The sequence below is a fragment of the Stylophora pistillata genome, chromosome 12 (genome assembly GCF_964205215.1).
Source record: "Stylophora pistillata chromosome 12, jaStyPist1.2, whole genome shotgun sequence".
NCBI lineage: Eukaryota > Metazoa > Cnidaria > Anthozoa > Scleractinia > Pocilloporidae > Stylophora > Stylophora pistillata.
The window spans coordinates 6,878,054-6,885,902 of record NC_142530.1 but is presented as its reverse complement, the minus strand read 5'-3'; positions in this window follow the sequence as shown (position 1 = coordinate 6,885,902).

The window sequence follows — 7,849 nt, the reverse complement described above, 5'->3', positions numbered from 1 at the left end:
AACACCTGATTTTTGCGCTGAATTTGTAAAAGTATAATTTTCGGTGGTCTCGGGAAAGGTATTATTTTATGTTGGAGAGCTTGTCAGAAGCAGCCGATGATTGCCAGCGTCCATGGTTCGGCCGGATATGTTTGTTTATCTAATTGACCGCAAGAACTCTGGGCAGCCATGGAGGACTTTCCGGGTAAGTAACTGTTGTTTCTTGTTGATCCTACAACATCCGTGCCTTATCCTTGCAAATTTCGTTGCTGACGTTTACTTCAGGAAAACCGTTGTCCGAAAATTTATAATTCTTTCCTTTTCATCCCTAGAATGTGCAGATAATTCTCGTAATGATCTCCTGCTGGAAAGTGAGTTACTAAAGCAAAGGCCATATGACTAGGTCCCGGTTCATTAATACTAGGGTCCGTATTCTGATTACCTACCCTCGCATTAGCCCTCCAGGGGGAGGGTCCGGGGGTCTAGACCCCCCTAATAGACCTGACGCTTACAACTTTGAAATTGAAATTCTTACATCGACAGGATCGTATATCACTTTTTAACTGGTCGATCTTTTTAATGAATCCAAGTTTAAGCGGCCAAGATATTATAACGTGCAACCGCGACTGGTGGAAGGGGGTGTGGGGGGTATGGGGGAGAAGTAATTTGCCTCAAAAGAGTCCAACGGTCCTTTCTGCACCAAAGTTTGGACTCCCCCAATCAAAAATTACTGGATCCGCCCGTGGATACATACCTTAAATACATTCTGAGCTTTGGATCTATGTATTATAGTTCTCCTTCTTTATCAAATTTCGATTGTTACTGACGGATTTCTTAACGGCTTCGCGTATGGTCAGTGTAAAACGCAGACTGCGGACTGCAGACCGGGAACAAAATGCAGACTGAGGGTAAAATGCAGACTGCAGACTGCAGACCAGTAAAATGCAGACTGAGGGTAAAACATTAATAATATTAAATAATAAAATAATATTAATCATAAAAAACGAAATAAAGAGTGTTCGTACCCGTAAAATAACGTAACGTCAGGACTCACGAAACATACAAAGGCCCGGGGGGGGGGGGGACTCCCATATGAAACAGACGGGGATGCTCGTCGGAAATTTTTAATTTATCGCCTAAAGGGGACCATCTGGGAGTGGCTCAAGCTTTTTGTGACCCCTAAAGGAAACCAATCTTTGATTTATAATTACAGAGGTAATACGGTAAACAAAACAAGTTAAAAAGAAGATTTGACTTCTGTTTCTCTTCGCGTAATTCTGTGTTTCTTCGCGGAACCCTAAACGAGACCTTGGCGACTTAAAATATTGGCGCTTTGTCTGGAACAACCTAAGTGAGACCAAAATCCAAAATTTACACCCCTTAGCGAGACGACGAGCATCCCTGTCTGTTTCATATGGGAGTCGCTCCGGGCAAAAAGGCCGCTTCATGTTATAATTTTTCGTGTTTGGATAGCCCACTGTCACCTTTCAGCAATATCAATTCACAAACCTCTTGATACATTGAAGTCGAGTACAAAGATTGAATGTCTTTCACAAACTATGCTCGATACCTACAACTTTACTTTGCCTTGTTGTTGTGCTGTCGTGTTTTGCTTGCCTTGTCTTCCAAGGCCATATATTCATATAAAGAATTTGAACGCTGAAAGAGTTACTCGGTCCCAAACCTATTCGCGAAAGCACAATTCAGAAAACCAAAATAGTAGAACACCCAAACACCGGAACACTGGAACATTGGAACACCGGAACACCGGAACACCGGAACACCGGAACACCGGAACACCGGAACACCGGAACACCGGAACACCGGAACACTAGAACACCGGAACACCGGAACACCGGAACACCGGAACACCGGAACACCGGAACACCGGAACACCGGAACACCGGAACATCACGGAACATCACGCAACACCAGAACACCGGGACACCACGGAACACCGGAAAAGCACGGAAAAACACGGAACACCGGAAAACCACGAAACACCACGGAATACCGGAACACCCCCCCAACACCGAATTTGACGGTGTAAAAAAATAAAATGTAGATGTAATTTGTTTACCCACGTAACACGAAAGAGCTTAGAAGCAGGCGCTAAATACATAGTTTCTTAATGTTTATCTTATTTCTTTATGGTGTAAAGAAATGTTGTTGTTTTTGTTGTTGTTGTTGACGTTCTAGCTTTTATAGAGATAATTAACTTTTTCCAATCACAAGCCCCTATTGTTAGGCGTCTTTATTGTTTTAAGAAGCCAAAGGGGACGTTGAACAAATTAATAAATATTCCGCTCAAATGTCGAGCAATGATAAATGCAAAAATTATTTACTAAAAATCTACTCAAGCACAGTAACTTTTTGAATACTATTTAAAAAATCTCACGGTAATGCATACTTTGATACTAATAGTTACGTACTGGCCAGTTACATGTTATCGACCTTTTTCGTTTGGTCTTTGTTTAGCCATTACAGACCGCGTGATATTCTCTGGAGAAAAAAAAAAAAGAATCCATTCGTATTCACGCAACTATCTGAAAATTTCTAAAGACTATGATCACAAAGGGGGAGCCGCAGTGGTGAAATAGCACTCGCCTCCCACCAATGTGCCCGGGTTCGCTTCCCGGACACACCATCATTTGAAGGTAGAGTTTGTTGTTTGTTTTTCTCTAGGTTCTCCGGTTTTCCTCCCTCCACAAAAACCAGCACTTCTAAATTCAAATTCGATATCGTACACGTACACTTTATAACGAGCTCTAAGCTCTTTCGTTGTACGTGGGTAAACAAATTACATTTACATTTTATTTTTTACATGATCTGTAATGGGAAAACAAAACAACACCGTCAAATTTGGTGTTCCGGAGTGTTTCGGCAGTTCCGGTGTTCCGGTGTTCCTGGAAACAACAATATGACCCCTCATAGAAAGGAGCAAGAAATTTTCAGGACAAAAGCTTTCTTCAAAACTGTTCTTGATTCGCTTTTATTAGCGAAAAATGTGCGCGTGCAATGCGCACATTTGACACAAAAATATGAGATACTTTTCGGACTTCTTCTTGTTCACATATAATATTTACCGGGCCATAGAATCGTCAAATTGCCTTGGCCTCGCTTGAAGCCTAGTCCAAGTTTTGTACTCTCCCGCGATAAGATGAGTTTTCACAAGATGCGAAGCAATACTATAATGAACAATTATTCGTCGAATAAACCCCGAATAATCATCTCATCAGTCCAACAAGTGCGGGTGGAATAATTGTTTTATTAAAAAAAACGCCTCCAAGATATTAGACAAATCTTCTCGACTTTATTTTGTAAATAGAGACCGGATTTTACAGTGTACAGATATTAGATTATGTTATATTGGCTGATATACCATAATGGCTAAGCCAATAAAAAGTCTTGAATTATATTATCCAATGATCCAGTTTTTAATAAAATGTGGTATCACATCGCCACGCGTGAATACAAATTTATTACTACATGGGATAAATTCGTATCCATATACGGAAATTTATCATTAGAACTGTTTCTGGGTAAATATTGTGAGATATTTAAATCAAAGAAGTTGGGAAATAGGCCAATGGGGGATGCCGCTGGATGGGGTCGCATTTTCACGACTGAATCGAATAAAATACCGGAGAAGTTCCGCGATTAAAACTTTATCATCGTACTGCCAAAAATGATATGATGGTTGTGTAATAGACCAAGGGAAGGTGTTCGGAGAAGCCAGCGACACATACCAAGAACAAATTGACCCAAATTTTCTCCCAAGGGGCCGGTAATCTAAAGCAATTTATGCCATCGTATGCAGTGCTTATCATTGTACCACTGAGTTGGCTACTCAGCGAGCGGGTTTGGATTTCATTTCATAGAGTGTGCCAAAACCAATGACAAGCATATAGATCTTAACATGTATACCTGGGCTTAGGGAAATTTACTTCTCTCAGAGCCATGCAAGGTAAAATTGTGTAAAGCCCTGAAAGAGCAGAGTGACATATACATTGTAGTCATACTTCAAGGATGCAGACGGTAGAAATCACAAATGATAACTTACCCATGGCAATTTACAACAGTTACTTCACTCAGCACAAAAGTGATCTAAAAGTCAAACAATAATAATAATAATAATAAAAATAATATCAAAAACAAGTTAGAATATCACACAATATGATAAACGACTCAAACGGAAAAAAGAGGTTCAAAAGATTGCTACCACTCACGGCTTTACTTCACAAGGCTAACTAGGGTATCTAAAAAATAATAATGCTGCGGCATAGTCTGTTAATAGTGACAGTTTACGCAGTGATTCATCTAACTGCGCTTTCCTTTATATCACACAACTGATATTCTGTCCGAGCACTGAATTGCGGGGTTAGTTCACTGACTACATATCAAGACAAATTGGAATCCTCTTTTTTTCTTGGCGGGGGGGGGGGGGGTGGGGGGTCGTATTTGATATACGTATCTCTGAAGTTATTTTCTGCGGGAAAGAAAGTGTATTTAAAAACAAAGCAAATAGTGCGCGCACAAAAAATAATTGCCTTTTGTAAAACGATCTCACCCTATTTTAACAAAACATAAGAACATACAGATGGGAAAATGATATCTTAAAAGTTACCCTTATCGTCACATTGCAGCGAAAATTCTCTATATATCCTAATAAGAGCTACACTTAAATTGATAGCGAATGGTAGGAGTTGCACAGACCTATCAACACCACAAAACGGTTGACCGCCTTTCGCTTTCTGGTTTACCGGGCGTGTCAATTCACTAAGGTAGAGTTATTCATTGATCAAGTAACTCCTTTCTTTGCTCTAGTTCAACTGTCCTCCATTCAGCAACCAAGATAGTAGATTTACCATATAATACTCGCGTTTAGTTAATTTGCCTTCACTTAGGAAAGTAGCGGAACAGGATTGAGTACATATATGAAATGTCTTTATAATGGTAATGCTATGTAACGTAGTACACTAAACACAACAAACATGGCGAGTGCACTCTAGTTAAATACAATGCATTCTGGTAAAAAGTAATGCATTCTGGTAAAAAAAAGGGATGAATTCGAGAATTCACACCCCCTTTATATTCTTATTAAATACTGATTATGTTGCTGCTCGATTGCTGCGCAGCACTTATACGGCTTTTCCGAATCGATACGATACGGAGTACGATATTTACTTTTTTCTTCGATATCGATATCAGCGCCGATACTGCGACGTCATTAAAATGAATGGTAAGTCACGTGATCCGATCGGAGTGAATGAAGGCAGGTTTTCTGTTCAGCTCTCCTCAGTAGCATCAATAAGACAGTCAAACCTGTCAAAAATTTCAATTTATTGGGACTCATTTTTTCATTTTGTCCCGAGGAAATGAAGAAGATCACAATGATACAATCTTTCTACTTACTATATTAAGCAATCTGCAACTTTCACTCACATTCATGATCGATCATAAGGCGCACAATGAAAGGTTGCCAGTCACTGCACGGGTCGCTAACTGATCAACCGAACACGGATTCCCGACTTATGATGGATCCTGCGCTTCAATACTCGTTACATGAGTGACTGTGATGCCAATGCAGGGTCTGAGTGTGCTGCAGCCTTACTCTGTGAGGCACCAATCCTGCCTGTCCTATGCTGAAAAAAGGTTTGTGCCACTTGACTGCGCAATGATGTCTTTAAACACCTGATCGAGTCGTTGGTTGGTCATTTAGATGTTGGTGTTATGAGAAATTTTTAACAGCTCATTGTAGGGAATTTCTAAGTTCTTCATTTTGAACAAAATCAATTACAATCGGAATTCTTCGGCTGGGCAACGCGCGAGAGTCAGTATACGTGGGTACCAAGCAAAAAAGTCTCAAACACGTCCTAGATTTCCGTAGATTAATCTACTTTGGTGTAATCTCTTTGTCATATGAAACATTCTGTATTTACCAAACCTTTTTCGGTAGAGATGGCTTCATCTTGGCCGTTTTTTCTTTTGCGTTCTTGTAGACCTCGACCTCGTCTATGTTGATAACTACGTAATGAATAAAATAGAAATGAAGATAACCAAAATCATCCAGCCTCCCCACCCCCCCCCCCCCCCGTCACGGTTGGTCACCGACACATGCCTATTACAATCAAATGACATACTTTCTGTCAACATCAATCATATTACTAATAGGCTTTTAGCAGTTAGAGATCACGTGCTTAGATACCGCATAGCAACGCCATTCTGGAGAGCAAGCACTCCAGTGATCTCAGATAAAAAATAGAGATCACAGAGGTCTGCATTCAAACAAAGAATACAGCTGATAACAAGTTAAAGGGTATCCCAATTCGAGAAATCTTGTAAGTTTTCAACAGCTTCCTTCGAGTGTTTCAGCGAAAAACGAATTTTGGTGTGATTTTGCCGCTGATACACTCCGGGGAAGCTGTTGATTACTTCTTACTGGATTTCTCGAATTGGGATACCTTTTGACCTGTTATCCGCTGTATTGTTTGTTTGAATGCAGACCTCTGTGACCTCCATACTGTCTGAGATCACTGGAGTGCTTGCTCTCCAGTATGGCGTTGCTATGCGGTATCTAAGCACGTGATCTCTAGCTGCAAAAGGCCTATTGGTAAGAATGGGCCTTTCGAATCGATACGATATACGATACCGAGTACGATACCGGCGTTTTCGATATCGACATCGATACTGATACTGTGACGTCATTGAGTTAAATGGTAAGTCTTGTGATTTGATTGAAGAAATATGGTTGCACTGTTAAAGTTATGCAGTCCTACAGCCGGATTAAGGACGTACTTAAGTCGAAACTCATGTTTGTCAATGAGTTCACTCTTGCAGCGCTCACACGCCACTACAACTAAGACTAGGTTTACACTAGAGGAGAGTTTTCCGGATTCGTAAATGTTTCCGGATTCATCAATTTTGGAGTATTCGGATTCGTAGGCGTTTACACTGAAAGGATATTCGGATTCCTGACCGTTTACACACAACGACAACTCCGGGAACATTCGAAATGGAATGGTTACCAAGCCCAGTGTTGTTTCGTCGTTCGATCGACAAAGTGAAAATGCCTCCCCCAAAAAAGGCTAGAGTAGATCCAGATGCCACTGAGGCAAATTTGAGTTGGACAGATACCAAGCAGTCTACGTCGTCGGCGATTAAGTGTGGCTGACGTTAAACTTCCTTGCAATAATAATTTGTGTTTCTTCAGAAATACTGCGGTACACATGATAAAATTTATCGCCTGAACCTGCAACAAGATTAGGCAACTGGAGACCGCCAGCAAGGTTAGCACCAGATCTATTTTGGTTTCACCGCAAACTCAAAAGATTTCAGGTGGAAATAATATCCGGATTCGAGAAAAAAAGCGGTTACACGACAAAACTTTCCGGATTCAAAAGTTGTCGGATTCAAAGTTCCCACTTTAAATTCCGGATTCAAAATCTCCGGAGACACGACCAGACCGGGAAGTTTTTATTTCGGATTCGTCTACTTTCGTGTAAACGGCAGAATGAATCCGGTACTAAAACGTTTCGGATTCATCACGAATCCGGAACAATTTCCTCTAGTGTAAACCTAGTCTAAGTCTGGTACACTGATGTGCATTGCCCAATCTCGAACCCAAAGTCTTTTCGACTCCATGTCAACGTTTAGCTAGTCGCTGGCGTGAGACAAAGCGTGGGTAGGTCATGTGCAGTATCAAAACCCCCGATATTTTACGCTAGTATCGATATTTTCCGATCTGACCAAGGTATCGTCGGTATCGAATATTTGGTATTGGTATCGGCCCATCCCTACTAATTGGGGCCAGTTTACCCAAAATAAGTCAAACAACTTTGATTTTCCATGAAGAAAAATTGATATTTAT